Here is a 22,350-nt window from a genome sequence, read left to right on the forward strand (position 1 = left end):
TCATTATGTAATTATTTTCCCAGTTCCCAGACACCGAGATACTTTTCTGAAGTATATATAAATAGTACATTCTTTCTGGTGAGTGATATTTTTCCCGTTTCGGGAGAACATCCCCAGTGGATTACAAATGCTTTTAGCGCCCGCTATATTTTTAACTGTTCAAATATAGAAGAAAGAACATCAAAAAAAAATATTCTGTCGCAGACGATTTATCTTCAGATGGATCGATATATGGCAACGGTTTTCTAACAAAAACAAGAAGAAAAAACTGGATCCCAAGGAGATTCTGGAAAAGATCTGGAAAGCTTAGAGTATTATCTACGGCGTCTGCATGTCAAAATAAAAATTTTTCCGAGTGAACTAACTGCAGTTACAGTTAAAGACTACCGATAAGTCTTCTACTTTAGTTGTCGATTTCAAGTTTATTGGTTTTAAATTATAGAAAGAAAACGATCGGGTTTTGATCTTTTAGTTAACTGTTTTTAAAATTGAAAAAGCGAAAAAAAAAAAAAGCAGACGATATTGATTACGAATGGCCTGGGCCCGAATTATTAACCAGTTAATTAGCCAAATATCAAAAGTATTTGCCAAATTTCAAAATTATTAACCAAAGGCAAATGTTAACAATTTTTTATGATTATTTTTTCTCCATAAGAAACTTCAAATAAAAATACAAATTTACTATAAATTAAATTATTTTATAAAATGCAAATTCAAGTCAAGAATCATTTTGAAGTTGGGGGAAGAGTAAATGAGCAATGCATGGGAGAGAGGATGAAAAATGCATAGGTTTCATCATCTTTGAGAGAAAGAAATAGGAATAGGTTGGGTTTAATTTTTAATTACTTCTTAGACTAGAGCAGTAATATGAGGATAAACCCGAAGCAACATTATGTTATTGCCAAGATAAAACATGTTTTCTACAAAAATGGTTGGATAATAATATGCTTTGCAACTTGCTACCACTTATTCTGTTTTATTGATGCACAAACTGTTGGAAGAAATTCCATCACGCGATATCATGTGATCCGGCAACGAACGTGATTGTCAGTATTTTCTGATAATTTGTCTCATGCTTACATAATCTCTCTTGTTGCTTACATTATCTGGACTTAATATAATTCTAATTGGTTATGGACGCCTTTAACGGAAATTACTATAACCGAATAAAAAAAATAAAAAAAATACAGGATTCATTCATTTTTGGCCTTTTTTTCTTTTCTTTCGAATTAGAATTTTTTTTTTTTTTTTTTTTTTTTTTTTTTGCTGAAAGAGGACTTTCTTAAATATTTGACTTACCAGACAAAAATGTATTTATTTATTTAAACCTATTTTTTTGTGTTTCATTTAATACTTTATATTTATTTAGAAGTTACACGTTGGTATAAAAAATTTTTTATTTCAATCATAGTGTGATGTATGGTAAAAAATAAAATACGAAGAGAACCAAGACGAGAGGAAAGAAGCAAAAAGGGAAAAAAGTAACGAGAAAAAAAATTCTAAGCAACGAAGATTGAAGGTAAAGAAAAGAAATGAGAGAAAAAGAAAAAATGGAATGTAGGAAAACGAAACGAATTTAAAGAGGGAAAGAAATGAACGGGGGGGGGGGAGATTGTTCCTAATTTACATTATTTAAAATTGTGTTAAAGAAAAAAAAATCTTACAGATAAATACATTTTTCAATTGAATCACAATTCTTTCCGGTTTATCATTGAGAGTAACTTTTAAACACATTAATAATTTTATTTATTAATTACTTAAAGCTGAAATCTTTTCTTCTTTCTATCTTTTTCCCAGACTTAGTTTAATGGAATAAAAAAAGTTTTTGTTTTCTATTTAACTTATATCTGTATGACATGGTAAGTTAGGAAAAAATCTTTTCTTCCTTTTTTTAAAAAAAAATAATATATTCAGAAATAAATACTGATCAATATCAAATTTCGCAGTTGTATTATTTTTGTTATTTTTCATTTAATTAAAGACGAGAAAAATAAAATAATTATCGCTTCAGCGCATTTTCTTTCCGTGGATCAACAAAGGCTGCCATGTGAATCCTACCATTTATTGATGGAAATCGAATTAGTTTTTTTTGTGATGTTTTGCTGTTTATAATTAGCTGTTTTCAATCAAATCATTTGATGTTTTCTATAAATAATTTGCTGTTTTCAATCAGAATCTTACCATTTCTCTTTTTATTATTAAAATTCAAGTCAAGCGTGTAAAAGAATCTACGTTCATTAACACTTCCGCTTGTAATTTTTTTTTTTTTTAAATTTTTATTAGCAACTTAATGTATTTTATGCAGAGTTTAAATAATTTTAATCTGGGAAAATTCTGCGTTTTTTTTCTTTCTTTATTCAATTTAATGAAGTGCATTCGTGCTTGGCAAGTTTTAACATGTATGGAAATAATAAGATAATAATAATAATTCTAAATATCTTCTTAAAGCAATCAATATGTTTGACCGAAAAATTCAAATAGAAATTGTGCTGTAAAAGTCGATTGCAGTGTCAATTCTTAATGGCAGATAGAATAATCGTTAATTCGACATTTTTTATAAGCAAATACATATATTTAATGTTAAAATAGCAATAAAAGAAACTAGAGTGTTATATTATACATTTATATCACTGAATATTGATGCTGTTATGTAATCAACAATAGGATCAAGGAAGTATTTATACCAGAAATTTTCTTTCATTTTGTCGTTTTTCGTATAATATTGTTCGCTCAAACAGCAGAAAAAATGTGTTTACCTGAAAATAATTTTTTTGTTGTTGTAACGGAAATATAGTCTCGTTATAAATAAATAATTTTCATATCTTCACTTCAAAAACTCTTTTTACTTAGTCTTTTGAAAAAGATATTTCCAAAAACAGACGTGAATTATATATATCCGGTATCGGAATCTTTAGAAAATATCGATATATATTCATCGATATTTTGCGATGTTTTTCCAGTTTAATTACTTAAACATTAATATTAAGTTGGTTTCTATTTTCTTATTAAAATGAAATCAATCAAAATTTAGGGTATTATCTTATTCGCAATTACTTAGGGTAATATCTTAAGCTTAGGGTATTAATCGTTAGTGATAACCTTTGCAATATTTATCGTTGTTGGTAATAATTGTGATTTTATCGTTGTCAGTCATCGTGCGTAGCGTTTTTAAAAAAGTGCTTAAAGGTGCTTATTTTCGCTTTTCGTTTTTTTAAAAGCCCTTAAAGGTGCTTATTTATTCAGTGTTTTTAAAAAGTGCTTAATTTTCCCTTTTCGAAAATGAGATTTCCGCCATGTATTGTGCAAAAGCGTCGTTTTCACTTTGTTCTATTCAATGTTTTCACAATTCTTTCAAACACGATGCGGCGTACCGTCGGTCCGTAGCGCATGAAAGCGCCAATAATTTTACGTGTTTGAAAAAACATGTATAATTATATACTGATTATAAAATTATATACTGCTTAAACTAAGCTGGGTTTGTTGAGATTCTTGCACTCTCATGCACAACTCTGCTGCATTTTGCGAGACATTCTCAATTTCAGGCTTCATTTTTCACCCTCTGAAATCGAACCGAAAATTCTCTCAATTTTTTTTATGGTGGCTAATATAATTAAATTAAGAAAAATAGTTCTTTTTCAGAAACTAGTTATTTTATCATGATCATGTAAAGTCTTTGATAATTATTTTGCATTTATATAGTATATAGTACTTAAAAGTATTTTTAGTGCTTAAAAGGTGCTTAGCTTATTTTTTTGAAAGATTTTGCTACTCACCCTGCCAGAAATATTTGTGACGTTATCTTATTTAATATTTATCGTTGTTGATGATTCTCTTGTATTCGACATTTATCACGATATATCATTTAAATAATTTTCCTAATATTATCGTGATGTTTAATAAATATCGATATTTCTCGATAAATCTATGTACTGCTCATCTCTAGTGTGTACCTATTACTTTGAAGGCCTCTGTTATTGAATAAGATGAATCAAAAAAGTAATTATCGTTTTTGTTCTATTTACCTTTTTTTGTGATATTTCCTTTGAGTTCTTCGATAACGGCAGATAAGAGAGCGTGTTTTGCATTCGAAAATCAACTTTTATCACCGCCTATGACATTCAACTCCCACTTTCGTCTAGTTTTTATTTTTTATATGTTGATTTGAAGCACGTGCTACGAAAAGGAAACTTTTTCTGTTTGTTTACTTATTGAACTTGGCCTACTTTTTTGTGAGGTTGGCGTTCGAATATCTCACCTGCGCTGAACTTGCAAAAGAGGTAGTTGTTGCCGAAACACACCCACTTTTAAGAGCTTACAATAAAACTCATGCTTCCAGGAAGTATATTAGTCATTGAAAACTTATTGAAGAAAAAAAAAAAGGAGAGAATGATTTTAAACGACACAACTTAGATGGATATTTCTAAGTTTATCTTAATGGTTAAGGTATATTTTTCGTTTACTTTTATGTAACGTAACAGTGATACTTTTTTAAAAATTGGCGAACTACCTTTTTGTTGTGGTTTCCGCGTTCAAGCAACAATAAACATGTTTTTGAAGAAATCACTTAAGCATAAATTAAATTTATTTAATCTGTTTATCAGTTTTCTATCTTAATGCCATTTATTTATTTGTTTGATTAAAAATAGAAATAATTGTCCCAATAGAATTTTTTTTTAAACGACTGGAGAATAAACAGTAGAACTGGAACTCAAAATAATAATATTGTTGAGTAAATAAATTTTTCTTTCTTATGTAAAGTTTTATAAAAATAGAAATCAGAGCAAAGAAAACGTTTTTTTTTCTTTCTTTAGTATTAAAAATATAATTGAAAAATGCAAAAATTATAGAGTAGCTAGTGTAATGTAATAACATGAACAAAATATTATTAAAAATTTTACTAATGTACTTAAATTACTTTTTGCGACAAAAATCATAATTAATATGCAATACGTATAAAATATAAATGTAAAAAAGCATTTACAAACACAATTTAGATTTTAATATTTTAGATTTTTTTTCACTTTAATTTAGTAAACACTAATCTTTCAATTATTATAAGGTAATGAGCTTAATTAGTTTCAGGGTATTATAGATGACAATTAATAATTTTTGACGAGCATAGTTTGGATTATGTAATTGTAATGTTCAATTTATTTTCCTCTACCGTATTAAGTTTTTTGACCACTAAACGAGTATCTAGATGTTTCCATTGGACCACTAAATTTTCGTTTCTGGTGTGAACCCTAATAATGTAGTACTCTTTTTATTTACTTTCTTTCCTTTTCCTAAATACACACCTCATCTCCAACGTTTTTTTCTCACTTGTCACCATCTTAACTATCTTTCGCATATATATAGATAATTTTTTTTTTACTGTCTTTAAAAAAAAAACTACCCCTTAAAAGTAGAAGACCAATTGTGTTAGATTAAGACTTAAAGATCCAATCAAAACTGAAATACTTTAAACCAATCCTGGATTAAAAAGGGGAGCTTAAACCATCCTCTCACGCATTATACCTCGCTGGTCAAAGTTTTTCCTCAATCCCTTAATCGGGACTTTTCTCACTGTTTGACAGGGAACGTAAAGTATCGTCCTAACAGATGTTCGAAAGGAAAGGGTGGGACTGGAAATACATCTTAACTCTCTACTTTTAAGTAAAGAAAAAGATATTTGAACAAACTGTAGATTTAAAATAAATATAAATTAACTTCCATTAATATTAAAGGAAGTTAATTTATCACTGTATAAAATTTTTTTTTTACTTTTTTAATGATTTGCCAGTGACACTTCCTGTACCTTCCCCTTTTTGTCCCAATTTTTATTCTTAAAAATTTTTTTCGAAATTTTTATTCATAGATTATTTTTTTTTTAAATATTTTTATTCGTAGATTATTTTTTATATTTTTATTCGTAGATTATTTTTTTATATTTTTATTCTTAGATTATTTTTTTATATTTTCATTCGTAGATTATTAATTTTTTAAATATTTTTATACGTAGATTATTTTTTTATATTTTTATTCGTAGATTATTTTTTAAAATATTTTTATTCGTAGATTATTTTTTATATTTTTATTCGTAGATTATTTTTTTATTCTTAGATTATTTTTTTATATATTTATTCGTAGATTAATAATTTTTTAAATATTTTTATACATAGATTGTTTTTTTATATTTTTATTCGTAGATTATTTTTTTAATTATTTTTATTCGTAGATTATTTTTTATATTTTTATTCGTAGATTATTTTTTTTAAATATTTTTATTCCTGCTTTCATTGGGTTTCAACATTATTTTGTTGTACTTGATAGCAGACGCTTCCTTTAGTTAGACTGTTTAGAACGAAATCCGAAAATCACCATCTTGACCGTAAGTTAATTTAACATTTAAACAAAGTTCCCATGCAAGACGATATTAATTTTATAATTTTTCAAATGTTTCCAGGGTAAACCAATCATTGAAATCAGTGAAGCGTTAATAATGCGTTAGTTGTCACTAATGATACTTAAAAACTTAATTTAAATTTGCTTTATTTGCCATTTTAACAATGGTTGTATACTTAGTTACTGCCGAATTCATTGACAAATTACACATGACTGCTAGTTAACTGCAAATGAGCTAGTTTGAGATTCTATTAACCATCACAATCGTATCGCCGCTAATATTTTATTAATTGAGTTAGAAAGCCGTTGTATATGAAAAACATATAAAAGGCTGTGGCGGAACTACCACTACAATTATTAGACATCAATTCACTAGTACATAAGACACGCTAACTCAATTTGGGGTATCTTTTGATAGATGAAGGTTGGCATTGTCAAATGCTCTTATCCCTCAAGGCCATTAAATCTAAGTTACCTAAATGTTTAACTTATTGTTTCTAAATGGGGACTGCATCAAGAAGACTATTAACATATTTCCTGCGGTCTGTGTTAGTTTTTAATTGGGATTTTTTTACGAATCATGTGAATTAGTTTTAAATATATTATGAACTTGTTATATGGTGTTGCTACATTAATAGGTAAAATAGCTAGAGTATCATTAATAGAAAAACAACCGTTAACTTCATTGAGCCTAAGGTTGATTGTATTGGGGTGTAAAGTGACTTGGGGCTAATGTGCAAATTGGTGCAGTACTTATACATAAGTAGTTAAAATTTCCCTATTTTTTTTACAGAAATTCGTAAAGAAAAAACTTTTTGAAATCTTTAATTTTTTTTTGCAAAATTTATTTAAAATGTAAAATGCATTCAAGTATCTACACTACCCGAAAATAATCAAAGAGACGTTTTCAGTTTTTGATTTTTTTTTTTTAAAAATTTCTAAAGAAATACTAGAAGATTATTTTGTTTCTTTGGACGTGTTTCAACAAAATTTTGCATTTTTACTAAACTTGTAATATTTTTACCAACCAAACCCCCCCCTCCTCCTGTTTTGTTGATGGTTTCAGAAAAAGACTTTAGATAAAATTATAAAGTACTGCGAAGGGTAGAAGCTTAAAAAGGGCTTCAGAAGTATAAAAGACAAATAAAAAAATGTTCTTATTTCCGAAATTTGCAATACAATTTTTAATGATTCTTTAGAAAGATTGTAAAACATTACGGTTGAAAACATAAATTTCAAAAATTCATAAACTTCAAAGATCCCTTACAGGGCCTTAAGAAACTTGGGGGATGGAAGCTATAGCCCCAAAAGCCCCCTTCTAATCAGGCCCTTATTGGCCCAATGAACTTATTATTTTCTTAATATTTCCTTAACACTTCATAATTGTAACGTTTATGTTTAGGTATGTATAGTATTAATAAAGCAATAATTACAGTAAAAAATTACAGTGGCAAAACCTCATCCTTCTTTTGAACATAAAATTTTTTCTCGCATAGGATACAAGTTGTTTTTTACTTAGTATATGATAAGTAACATATGATTTCCTGGTTTTGAAAGGAAAAAAAATTTTTTTTGTAAGAAATAAAGCTGTTGGCTGGTGTCCAGATCAACCGGGAAGTAAGATACATAACATTCAATGTGAAAGTAATAAACTACATCGTCTCTCATAAATTCTTCTCTTGATAAATTTGGAGGCCCTGGATAAGAAGCCCCGAGGTCTCTACTCCCTTCGCTTATTAAAGAGTCCTAATACCCTTTTCATTTCTTTTCTTGTCTTTTTTTTTTTTTTATTTTATTATTATTATTATTATTGGAACAATTTTGCCTAATCCATTCGTTTGATAACATGGCTTATAATTTTTTTTGGTGGGGAAGGGCAAGGGATGGGTATTTGAAAAAAAAATTACTTTATTCGAAATTTTTAAAAAATAATAAGTAAAAAAAAAATTTGAATGCTACTTTTTGAGTATTTCTAAATGTTCCTTAAAACTTTCATGAAATGTTTTTCATACCATGTCAAAGAATATATTGTAATGATTAAGAGAAAAAAAAATTTTATCAGTCAATGTGAAACACTGGCAAAAATAATAATTTTTTTATTTAAGGTAGTTTTTTGGACTTTTTTTTAAAGATTTTGTTAAAATTGTCAATTGACAATCAACATTATTGACCTAGAAAATACTAAGAGCCGTGGTGTGGTGGTTTAGGGGATAGAGCGTTCGCCTTCCAATGAGGTGAAACGGGTTCGAATCCCAGCGATGGCTGGCCGATACGAATTCTGCACCCGGCTCACACCGACACAGTGTTGACGTAAAGTATCCTCAGGGATACTTTACGACATCAGTTTTCCATCAGGCTAACCGTGGGAAGTTTTCGTGGTTTTTCTGTCCATGTAACTCAAGTGCGGATTAATTCCATCAAAACGTCCTCCACGAAGGCAAATTTCTCCTAATACTTGATCCAGGAATTTCCTTGTCTTCTGGATTGGGTTCGAAATTACAAGGCTACGGAGCTAAGCATTAGTGGTCGTGAACCCAAAATTGGGTCGGCTGTTCAACGACGGTTATAAAATGAAATAAAATAGAAAATAATAAAGGTAGTATTAGTAGTTAAAATTTGAAACGAAACATCTGTTACAGAAGTGGAAAAATCTTATCTTTATTCCAGGGTTGGCAAGGTTTAGGACAGAATGGATTAATCCACGGTTTAAACCCTGGTTTAAACCGTCCTGTCCAAAACCCCTTTGTCCAAAACTGTCTTAAACTGTCCGAAACCCTTTTACTCAAATTATGTCACAATTTTATCTGAACAATATTTAAGAGGTAAAATAAACATAGAACTAATAACATATTGATAATTAAATATACTAGAGAATATTTGTTTTTAAAAGTATAATGTTTTATTAATATTGTTTGACTCTTCAATTTAAACAAAGGAAGATTAATCAGTAATCAAGTTCAATTGGTCCTCTCATTCAATAGTACATAACTGAAGTTTGGCCTTGCCATACAGGTTAAAATATTAGGGACTAAGTGCTTGGTTCGTCATAAACAGGTTTATTTATCTATAGTACTATTCAAGAATACTTTTATTTCATTCATGTTCAATTCTTTTAGCATAGTGGTGATACATCACCAGTGTCAGTAACTGAAACTGATGTTATGCCCTTCAAAACTGTTAATACATTTTTCAGTTATTTTGTATTTTCAATTTAAACTAATATATTTATATTTAAAAACAATTTTTTTTAAAAAAGATGTCTTTTTTATAATCCTGTAATGCAGAAATTATAAAATTTTTTTAAAAAAAATATTGTGAAAAATAAAAGGTTAATTTTTGAACAAATTTAGTATTTTTTTTAAAAAAAATTATTATTTTTTAATATTGCCATATTTATCCTTATGCAAAAATATTATTTATCAGTATTAAAAGCATATTTATATTTAAAGGATTAGGTATTCACTTTTGTTGTTCACTGAATTGTGGAGCTTCAAAAATTATAAACTTTTCCCTACTATATTATATTATTTTCTTGTAATAAATTACAGTAAATTGTATAAATATCAAATATTTATTGATACATGTAATTATTATATGTACAATAGTTACACCTAATAGAATTTTTACCTTTTACCAAAGTTCAACGTTTTGGACACTTTAAGACAGTTTAGGACAGTATTTCCCAGTTTAGGACAGTTTTACCCATGTTTAGGACAGTAAAACCCAGTTTAGGACAGTAAAACCCAGTTTAAGACAGTAAAACCCACGTGTCTTGTCCAAAACCCCAACCCTGCTTTATTCACATCTTGAGTACACAAATGTATACTATTCTTTCCATACAGGTACTACACAATTAAATAAAGAAAAAATCTTTTAGGGAATAAAATATTTTTAAGCCTATATTTTTGGAATCCATGCGAAATAAATAAGATAGCCATGCTGAATAAATAAGATTCGGGAAAAAATGATGTATAACCGTTATTTTTGTTTTTTCGCCAATTAAATTTTAACATTGCATAGATTAAGGTTGAACTAAGACTGCAATGAAACAGCATATAAATGAGAAAAGCGCCGTGGAATTATGCTTTCGGGAGGGCGGAAATTTCTAATGAAATGCCGAATGAAGCTTCGAATTTAACCAAATCATTGATAAATATGTAATTCATTAGCTTTTGTATATTTTGTTTTGTAATATTTTTAATTCAGAGCGCGTAAGATAATTAAATATCAATATATATAAGACCAATAAATTTTTAAAAAATAAGACCAATAAATTTTGAGTTGCGACTATATTTACAGTTTTTTAATTACGATCTGATATTTTTTTTCTTATTTTGATATTTATATAAAACAATCGGTCACATAGTGGAGTCTTCATCTCCATGAACCCCCAGGCACACAGAGGGCTGTTACGAAACTGCGTTACTTTTACTCTAATCAAAAAATAAAATAAATAATTAACCATTTGACAAATAAATATCAAAAAAGAAATTAATTTATTCGCAGCTAAGATGAAAAAATAATTTTTCAGTATTCCATAAAATGAATAATTTATAATTTAGTATTCGGCATTTCTCTTAGAAGACCAGATAGGAATAAAGTAAGTATCCTGAGAAACTTATTTTATGGCTTAAAATGACAATATGGTTTTAGCAGTTAATTAAAAAAAAGAATTTATTATGAATAAAAAATTTGCTCAACTTATTTAAAATAAATTAAACTGGCGAATTTAAAAAGTTAACCTAATAAAGTAGAGGCGGATATAGTAAACGTAACTTTATGCCGAATTCTTCCAATTAATATACGTAATAATTCAATAAATAAAATAAAACTAGGATATAAACAGATGAAATAAAAATGATTACTTTAAAATTACTGTAGATAATTTGCAGTTAGTACTAACTTTTGCTCTTTTTTTCGTAGCATCGAAGAGATTTTGTTAGTGCCTCCCACAACTTTAATGGACACGCAATTTCTATCGGCACAGAGTTGTTAATATTTTCTTTATAAATCGCAAGAGAGCTCCTCTTCCTGCTCGGTATCGCCCGCTACTCCCTAAAATTCTGACGCAGTTCCTTCAAGTTTCTCATTCTTTTCTCCTATATTTTTTTTAATATTCCTGATATTTTTTTTAATATTGCTTTGTTCATAATTTCATTATTTGTTTTCTAAATAAAATAAGAGAAAATGATACATCGCAAATATGCCGTACGGGCAAACGAAATTCGCCGAAAATATTTGGGAGGCCGAAGCGATCTCCCGGCGCTCCTGAGCATATCATTGGTGTTTGACTAAATTATATATCAGTTTCCCCTCAAAATTTCACAATTTTTTTATGCGCGCCACCTACCCACTTATAAACCCTACTTAAAAAATTATTATTCTGATTTTCCTCCCTTCTTTGAAAAGTAAAATCAAACGCAGATCGATTCTTTGTCCATTAATTATTTTTAATTTTGGCATCATAATTTGTAATACAGTAAACACTTTTAAAAAATCAGCATTAGTTAGACTGTATTTCTAAAATTATAATAATAAAATTCATCTGATTTTTTACTTTAAATTTCTGAGAAACAATTTTTTGCAATACCGAGTACAAATCAACTATTCTCTACGCCGATGCCATTCATCAATGATTGCGAAATAAAATGATTACTTGTCGATAATATTCTAGATGCGAAAATAATCAGCATCTTATATTTACAATGTTACAATAAGTATTGATAATTTTTGAGGCGATATGACGGAGTCATTAAAGCCGCAGTATCTATCGAGCCGCCCTTGCCTCGAAAATCACCTTTTTCAACGTCGCCAAATCCGGTCATCCTTCGCCAAAAGTCACTCAACTTCTGCAGCGAAAGCGGATACAAGTCGCGAAGCCTATTCAGAGCGATGCAAGCGTAGTTCCCGCTGGTTGCTAACTACCGCAGTGGTATTATCAGTGGCGTGTGTGTGTGTATTTGTGTTCTTTTTCAGGGCCGACGTTTTTCTCTTTTTGTTTGTGTTCTTTCATATCACCGCAACTACGTTTACAACGTTCCATTTTTCCCTCTCTTAGGAGTATAATTCAAGTTTCGCGGTCCTTCGTCAGGACATTTTTGTGAATGAGCACTGTATCTTTTTTTTTAATTGCATAAATGCATCCCGGATTTTCGTTGAAAACATGTCTCTGCAGAGTTTGATTCTTTATGTTAGCTGGTAAGTAAGTTATCGTCCTCTTCTATTTCTTTTGAAACCAGTTTATTGTATGCATGGATTTGAATAATTAGTAACCTTCATATGGGGTATTATGTTACTGTTTTTTTTTTTTTTTTTTCTCCATCACTTTTGCTCTTTGTGCTTTCAACGCTTAATTGGCCCACTCAAAATGTTATTAACAATTGAAAGCAGGACGTCGGAGACGAAGACATTTAGCTGCATTTGAGTCTTTTTGAAAAAAACTGCTCTACTCCGGTTAGCTTAAATTTTGGTCCTGTGGATTAAAAGAGTCTTCTGAAAATTATTTAGACCAAAATTTATTAATTATATAAATGAAATTAATCAAGCGAAAATTATGAGAATCATTTAAATTATATCGCAAACTTAAAGAGCTTATGTTTAAACGAGTTAGTGAAGAAACAGACAGAAAATCATTAAAACTATTAAAAAGTAGAGATTAATATATGAATTTTTTATAAGTTAACTTTTAATTTATAAATTTGGAAACTAAATTTATTTTGCTAAGTTACTAACTTAACATGAAATGCGAATGAATTTATTGTACTCTTCTTAATTGTATCCTAGTTCCAAACAATTTTTTTTTTGTCACAAGACATTTATATACATATACTAGTGTGCATGTGAGATATTGACTTGTAGTTTATTTCTTGTAATGGTTTTTTAATGTTTTGTACGAATGTATATTTCAAAAATTTATTTTTACAACTGTTATAATACAAAATGTGATTTTAAATGGAGTTTTAAGTTGTCTCAGTCGCTCAAATATTACAACTAACCAGGAGCGTCGCATGGGCCCGATTTTTGATTGGGATGAAATAAAATTGCACATTCACTATAGTTTTCTAAGTTTCACGCATAACAAACAAAATACTTACCTTCAAAAGGATTATTTCTTTAATTATTAATTAGAATTACTAATTTTATTTGTTTTTATATCTTTATATACTTGTGTGCAACTTAAAGAAATTTAATTGATGATAATTTGCGAAAATATTCGTTTTTAGTTTGAAATATTGAGGGGGACTTATAGAGATTTCAAATTATTAAGGGTAACATATCCCCCTGCCGACGATGCCGATGCCAACTCCACAGCTCTGATTAGAATAACGTGATATTTTAAGTGAACTCTTTTTCTTATCTTTTTTTTTAAAGTTTTTAAACAACTTAGTTTGAAATAATTTATCGGCCGCTGTAGGGAAATATGATGTGCTGTAGGAAATGTAAGGAAATATGATCGGTTAATCAGTTTTATCTCTTAAAAATTCACTCAATCAATTTTATCGCTCAAAAATTTTTGACTCTTTCTTTATTGCTTTCTGCTACATTTAACTTCTTCACCACTGAAGTATAAAGGAATATAGCAAAAAAATATTTTACAGTTCCGAATTTCTGTTTGACTCCCCATTAGTCATAATACTATTAACGAAGTATATAATGTACTGCCAGGGGGCTAATAATTTTAGGTACACGTACGTGGACCTCAAGTCTTAGCGAACTAAAAAATAATAAATATTTCAAATGTTAAGTTAATGTTCAAATCTTAAGTAGTAACAAACATGCATAATGATATATTATGATTTATTTAAATATAATGATGACCACTGGTACATACAGGGCTTTGAGTGGGTGTCCTCTAAATGGCCTATAATATTACCCTACAATATGTGAAAAAAGAGCAATTTAAAAATTAAAATTTATTATTTCTATATGTGATATTGCAACAAAAATTGTAAAAAAAAAATGACTGAAAATTTTTTTCATTTTTTTTTTATCTCTTTTATAAATTTAGTTACTTCTGGCTACATTTTTCAGCATGAAAATCGTATTTTCTTTCTTTATTTAAGACTCGGATCTCTGGGGAACTTTTAAACTCTTCACGATCGTATGTCTACTCTTAACTATATACTCATCTTACTGAACAAAGCTGCTTGTTTAAGCCGGTAGGCTTAGGAGATGCATAAAATTTAAATTAATATTTTAAAGATGTGTTATAACATTTATCCTTCTAAAGAAAATAAGTATTTTTTCCCTTTATTACCCTTCATATTATATGTTTAACAAAAATGAATTCTAATCAATATGACAGCTAAATATATAAAATTAAAGTGACCTTAAATGCTTAATTCCGTCTACGTTAAATATCGTCCTGTAGTTTAGAAATACTATTAAAACCAATTATTTATTTCTGTTAGAATTTTTGTTTAAATAGTATCTCTAAGTTTATTGATACATGCATTGTAATGGAGCTGGTTATCTTTTTCCTTTTGATACTAGACCAGATAGTTTCCTCTAGTGGAGGATATAGCGCGCGTAGTCATATAGGAATAATTTGAATCCTTGACATGTGGATTGTGTTACTTATTGTTTTTCGTCGCTTTCGTTATTTGTTTTTAAATAAAAGTTTAACCAAAGCATTAATTGTGTCTGCCATTTTGAATATGAGATAATTGTTTATTCAGTGTAGATCTCTGGAGACATAAGTAGGGTCCTTGAATATTTGACTATAATGTTGCTTATAAAAATAGCGGCCTATTCCCTGTGCTTCCATTAAGTTCTTTAAAGTAATCCAATTTTGCTATCTTTTTTTTTCTTCTCGAAACTTTAGACTCTTTTCTGTAATACAGGGTTTGCAATTGTCTTTGTGTGCCCTATTTTGCCAGATTAAAAATATTTTGATCTTATTTGTCCTTATTTTGAGCTTTTTTTTCCCTGATTTTTCTGATTCAGAAAATCCCATTTTCTACAAATACAAATGTTTGAGGCCAGGATAGGTTGGTAGGGTACTAGGTCCATGTCCAAAAGTTCGTGGATTCGATCCCCGCCGGCCGGAGACTCCCCATGTAGTAAATGGTGACTGATGCACGTTAAATCTGTCTAGTCGCAAAGTGCTCCCCATAGCAAATCAATACCTCTGGGGGTACTGATCCAGGAGTTTCCTTGTCTTCTGGATTGGGTTCAAAATTGCAAGGCTACGGAGTTGAACGTAGAAGTCGTAAACCCATAAAATTGGGTAGGCTATTCAACGACGGTTATAAAACAACGGTTGTTATTTTGACGTTTACTGTATTAATCTGACTTCGGGATTAAATTCAAATAAATATATGTAACTTTGAAATTAAATTAAGTTCACGTTTTAATTTATTTTATGTAATTTTGATTCGAATTTTCTTTAAGAAATTTTTCCACTTTCTTTTCATCCCAATTCTATTGTTTCATAGTCAAAATTTTTCCATTTGCATTTTTTTTTTTGTTGCTTATTTTATTTTGCTTTTTTACAAAATTTTGAAGAAAAAAAAAGTGTCCTGCTTAAGCATTGCTCATTTCCCAATTACAAATCCTCTCCCCTCCTTAGCTACTTACGTAATATTTGAACGGTCCCTCAAACTACAACAAAACCAATTATAATTAACTAACCAAACTTCTACAAAACAAATAAAATTCATCCTACACTACGAACTACTCCAAAATAAAAGCAATTAAAACTGATGCTGCAAATCCAAAGAAAATATACGCTCGAAACCACTCCTAAACCAATAAAAATTAGTGCTCCTAATTGCTCAAAAACGCGTATAACTAAGAAACATTTTGTAATCCTGTTCAGGCTTATAAAAATTATTGCTAGAATTACACCATGTATATGTATATTGCATCTATTCTAAATAAAAAACGAATAATTGTTAGGAATAGATGATACAGTACTTTTTAAATACAATTAAAGCGTGGCTTTTGATTTAAACGGGACAAAAGACATCGTGATCACATCTCAACGTACACCAGGTGTTTTTGCATTGCATGCTATTTTTTATTTCCTCATCATTAATGTTTACTTGCTCTTTTAATTCCCGGCAGGTGTTGATATACCAGACAAGGTCAATGCATAATGTTTTTAATGAGTTAATGTTTGGTTTTAGACTTTTTGTTGTTGTTTTTTTTTTCTGTTCTCGCTCTAAAAAAAATTCGTAGTATTCAAATTTATTCAAAAAGTAGAGGCGAAGTTGAATAAAAATAAGAATAAAAGAATTTTAAATGTATCGCCAGGGTTGTTTTGCAATTGTTGATTTTCTTTTGTTTGAGTTAAAAATTATTTTATTATTAATTGTGATAATTTTTCAATAAAATTAATGAATGAAAAAAACTTTTGTTAATTGTTCATATTCACATTATATTAAAAAATTTGTAATGTTACTTTTTTTGTATTAATCAGTTTCGTATCAAATCGCGTTGCTATCTTGACCAATGATGTTTATTTAATTACGGTAGAAACAAGTACCATAACATGACTCCCTGGCGCTACAGCCAATCTTGGTCCATGGCCTCTGTTACTGCTTCCTCCAAATGTTAAGTGAGAAACTGAGTAAATGGAGATTCTAAGTGACTTTTGAGTAAATTAAATATCTTTGAAAAATATACGTTGATATAATATAGATGATGTCTTGCATTTATTTGTTTTCAAGCTTGCAATTGGCGAAATTTAAAAATCCCTAACGTTCCTTTAAACTGTCTGCCAGTAGGAAGGTTAGTTAAATAAAATCCTAAGAAATTTAATCATTTTTTTCAAAAATGTCTCTTTGTAACTGCATTTTTATAATTAGGTACCTGCACTTTTTATTTAAGTGCCCTCAAATCCCACAAGCTGGGTAGGACCACCAACAATAGAGTGTGTTTTCGCTCTATTGAGTATTTTTTCTATTGTTATGTTACTTTTTCAAATGTTGACTAGTTTAGCATTTTCTCGAAATTCAAAGTCTAAAGCTGTTACAGTATTCAAAGGTTAACCGTTTTTTTCCTCTGCTCAAATTAAAAATTATTTAACTTTTCCTCGCTCCGCCATCGTTGAAAACTAACTTGAAAATCTCCCTGAATATAAATTGCTTAACCTAAAAATTGAGTTGGATGATAAGTGCAGTTGTTTTCGAAACTGAAAGTTTTGCTATAGATTCTAACAAGCCTAAATGTAACAGTTCATTACAATTTTACTTTTATTTTTTTTAAATTGTTATTTTACTTTCTAAACTCATCCATGTATATCCATTCTATATATTTAAAATTTGCTGAAACTTGTTGTATATTTTTTTTTTTTTTTTTNTTTTTTTTTTTTTTTTTTAATAAGAATTTACGTTCTTACCCTCCCTCCAATTAGAATTTTAAGAAGACGCTATATAGCGAGAGAAACCCTTCAAGGCGAATCCTCTTTCTCCTACATGAGTAATTAAATAGCAATAAGTATAGAAAAAGTGAGTTTGAGTAAGCTTAGAGTAAACCTTGAAGTTTCAACTGCTGAAAAAAATGTTAAGCGAAAACAAATTATGGCGGGATTACACTGAGGGAAAGTAATTCTGCAATTGTTTGTCTGCATTTCGATACTTTGAAACATTTTTTGGCAATTAAAACTTTACTTTTTCTTAAATAAATTTTATACTCTATCGGATATCAATGAAGATGAAAGAGAAGTTGCCGTGGAAAGTTTTTCCAGTGATATGGCGTCTTTTTAAGTCCATTACAAATGACGTTCTATTTCGCAAAAAAATAGTAATAATAAGAAGAAGAATAGTAATTATATATAATTTTGTATGTAATTATATATTTATTTTTTTTTGAAAGTATGTGACTACAATCGGAGCCTGCGCTAAACATTCGCCAAATGCATCTTTTCTACCGAAGAGAACAATATATATTTCCCTCAACTCTGAAAAAAAAAGTCAAAGTGAATTTTCTGTATAAATCCTGTATTTTTCATTCGATTACAGTAATTTCCATTAGATACGTCGCATAGTCAATTAGAATTAATAATAAGTTCGGATATTGTAAGCAACAAGAGAGATTATGTAAGCATGCGACACCGGAAAACACTGGTTGCTGACGTAAAACATCCTCTGTGGTAGACGGATCATGGGTTAGAGTCCCCTTGCCATTAGGCTAACCGTGGGAGGTTTTCGTGGTTTTCCCCTCCATGTAACGCAAATGCGGGTTAGTTCCATCAAAAATTCCTCCAGTACTTGACCCATGAGTTCCCTTGTCTTCTGGATTGGGCTCAAAATTACAAAGCTACGTAGCTGAACATTGGTAGCAGCAAACTCAAAAAAATTGGGTAGTCTGTTCAACAACGGTTATAAATAACATCTTATTATAGACAGGAAAGTTTAAATTCTGGAGTAAAAAGAAGTATTTTGTATATGTTAATGCTTCGTAATGGGTACTCCTTTTTAGTGTGGTTGAATATACNTCTTCAAGATGGTGTTACCTTTTAAGTCCATTACAAATGACATTCTATTTCACAAAAAAATAAGAAGAAGAAGAATAGTACTTATAATTTTCTTTTTTCTTTGAAAGTATGTGAATACAATCGGAGCCTGCGCTAAACATTCGCCAAATGCGATAAAATCGTAAATTCGGCGAAAAAAATTGTGTTTTGGCAAATGCATCTTTTTGCAAACGCAGAACAATATATATTTCCCTCAACTCTGAAAAAAAAAGTCAAAGTGAATTTTTCTGAATAAATCCTGTATTTTTCATTCGATTACAGTAATTTCCATTAGATACGTCGCATAGTCAATTAGAATTATAATAAGTTCAGATATTGTAAGCAACAAGAGAGATTATTTAAGCATGCGACACCGGAAAACACTGATTGCTGACGTAAAATATCCTCTGTGGTAGACGGATAATGGGTTAGAGTCCCCTTGCCGTTAGGCTAACCGTGGGAGGTTTTCGTGGTTTTCCTCTCCATGTAACGCAAATGCGGGTTAGTTCCATCAAAAATTCCTCCAGTACTTGGCCCATGAGTTCCCTTGTCTTCTGGATTGGGTTCAAAATTACAAAGCTATGGAGTTGAACATTGGTAGCAGCAAACTCAAAAAAATTGGGTAGTCTGTACAACAACGGTTATAAATAACATCTTATTATCGACAGGAAAGTTTAAATTCTGGAGTATAAAGAAGTATTTTGTATATATTGTGCTTCGTACTGGGTACTCCTTTTAAGTGTGGTTGAATATACATTTATTCCATAAAAAGATGGATCGAAAGATACAATCCCGATACCGCCCATTTTCAACTGTTAAAAAATGACTCGAATCGCCCTTTAACCTAACCGAACCTAACCTAACCTCACATATAGCTCCAGCTATTTATCAAACTTCTTTTTCTCATGTGAGTTTCGAAGATTTTTCAAACGTTCTAAATTACAGTGCAGAACACTTTCAGCATGAGTTCTAAAAGTGACAACCAACTATGATCCATCTTTCTCTAGGGTTACTAATTTGTTCTCACAGAGATTAGGATCATTTGTAGGGGTTTTTAGTGGTTGAAAACTTCGATCGTTTGATTCATGGTAGAACACTTTTCACTAATATTTTGTGCTCTTTTTTTTTCTTTAATAACGTGAAAGTTTGTTTTGTAGTTGATAGAAATATTTTTGCACTTGGCAAGAGTAAATTTAATAGAAAATTGTGTTTCAGAATGCTCTTATTGCGGAATTTAAAATGAAAATGCATTTTTCTCGTGAAATAAAAAAATTTCCGTTTATTTGATATCGTAGATGACACGAAATTTCGATTACTAATGGAATATTTCGAAATCATTGACTATTTATAGTTGATTTTTAATATAAGTGTAAGCCTTTTTCTCTTAAATTATGCGTTTGAAAACACGTTAACGAGGAAATATTTAGGATATAGAAGAATAATCTATTCAATATTGCAAGTTCAATGCACTATAAATAAATTTTGTTCTTTTTTTATTTTTTTATCCTCATATTAAAAATTGCGTTGCCAAAGATAAACATATGCATCCCTTGAATTTAAGACCCGAAAGAAGAAAAGCGGATAATTTGAAAGATTTTTAATTGATTTTTAAAAGTATAAAAAATTGAAAAAATTCAGATTCTCTCGGCAACTATTTTTGCCGTTGAAGCTGTAGTTTAATTCATCTTTGGAACGACGCATGCGCGTAAGGTCAAAGGAAGGAGAGATTACTAGTACTGGGGCGAAATTGGAATTATTAATATATCATATATCCTTTGAAAATATCGATATTCACAATATATCGTGATCTCTTTTCAAAATAACAAATTTATATATTTTTTATGCCGGGCACTGTTTTTATTTCCCAAATGAAGAAAAAAAATGGTATTATTTTTCTAGAACAATTTTATTAATCGTAAATTAATAAATGTGTATTTGTATAACTTTAACTATATATTAACTAAGAGAGAGAGAAAAAAATAATTTTGTCTTCATACATAAATTATTAGCATTTAATGAGAATTTTTTTGAGTTGATTTTGATTATTGATATAAATAAAATAAAAGAGAAAAAAAATAAAACTGTATGTTTGATAAAAGAATATTAAATAATATTATTTTAATGAAGTGAGATCTACACGTACAAAAATGTTCGTCTATAATTTATTTTCTTTGTTTTGGTCTAAATCTAAATATTTCGAAACAGTGTGGAACGACTAAGCGGTTTGTAGGCGAGTCAGCTGGTCGTCTGAGATACCTACTTTAGAGTAGAGTTTGGCAAAACGAATCATCAAAGTGGTTCGAATCATTGGAATCAATTCCTTTCGAAGTTTCGAATCTTGTTTCGAATCACATCATAGTGCAAATTATTCATTGATTTTGGTAATTTTCATCTAGGTGGAACAATCTCGCCAAATGGGCGGTTTTTTATTTTTAATGTAATAATTTCTGTTGTTGTTGCTCCTAATGCTACTTGCAAATATCAGTAAGCCTGCCTGATGAAACCAAGCGAATTTAAGGCAGAGGGTGCGTTTCTTGTTTTTCAGTGGCGCTCTTTAGGGCCAAGAATACGATTTCAGCCACACTCACGTCACAACCCGTTTTAACCCATTCATACATCCATCCATTCATTCATCCACATGTCGTATTGATTTGTTATGGAAACTTGGAGGATTTTGTGACCCCGACAGATTTACCACGTTGAATGCCGTGTGGGTCACCGGTGACCGGCGAAGCCAAGATTATTTAATAAATTTATATCCACCACTATTTCTAAACAATTCGTAGGCTTATATAATTCACCATTTTTTTCATATATATCATGCTAAACCTTTTAAAAAACTAGCAAAATATGTCTTGCTGTCTGTCTGTCGCAGATTTAATTTGTAGTTATTTACCGTGGCCAAACGGGCATTCAACGTGTTAACGTGCGTAAGTCACCACCTACTACCCGGGGAGTCTTCGGTCGGCTGGGATCGAACTCACGATCTTATGGACATAGGCCCACCGTATAATAACTTTTAAAATATTTAATTTATTTGTCCGTTCTAGAGCATCGATAATTATTTTCTTCAAGATGGTGTTAAAATTATAGCACTGCTAGAGGACAATTAAACTTCTTTTTTTTTTTTTTTTTTTTTTTTTTTTTTTTTTTTTNTTTTTTTTTTTTTTTTTTTTTTTTGTAGGAGTTTTGAAGAAAAAAAATGTTTAAATTAAATTTTATTCAGGTTGTATGGGCGTTTAAATCCTGTTCCATCTACTTTTTCACCCCAAAAAAAATAAGAAATACCGCTTCTTTTAAAATAAATCATTGTTTGACTTCGAAGCCAAATATAGGGATGAAAAGGTAAATAAATCCTATCTCCACCTGATGTTGCTGGGTGGCTTCTTGTCTTTCGTTTAGTAGGACCTGAGGCAATATTCGCCGACCGCTTTTTAGAAGTTTATCTCGAAATTCTTCTATTTTTCGAATTATTTGGGACATTCTTCCCAACCAGCAGACAGGGA

General features: G+C 29.7%; 1 protein-coding gene across 4 annotated transcripts in view; it reads left to right on the plus strand.

The window, feature by feature from the left end:
- LOC107442412 (hexosaminidase D) overlaps nucleotides 1–22,350 on the plus strand; it is a 185,201-nt gene that overhangs the window by 99,961 nt on the left and 62,890 nt on the right. Inside the window, exon 1 of one of the 4 annotated variants that reach the window (XM_016055989.4) lies at nucleotides 12,153–12,582. The exons of 2 other annotated variants lie outside the window; for them this stretch is intronic. The gene's annotated coding sequence lies outside the window, so the exon portion shown is untranslated. Of the gene's footprint in view, nucleotides 1–12,152; nucleotides 12,583–22,350 lie in introns of those variants that run through there. One more of the 4 variants, XM_043043134.2, reaches the window with a different exon arrangement.

Source organism: Parasteatoda tepidariorum, chromosome 2, assembly GCF_043381705.1.
Source record: "Parasteatoda tepidariorum isolate YZ-2023 chromosome 2, CAS_Ptep_4.0, whole genome shotgun sequence".
NCBI classification, from domain to species: Eukaryota; Metazoa; Arthropoda; class Arachnida; order Araneae; family Theridiidae; genus Parasteatoda; species Parasteatoda tepidariorum.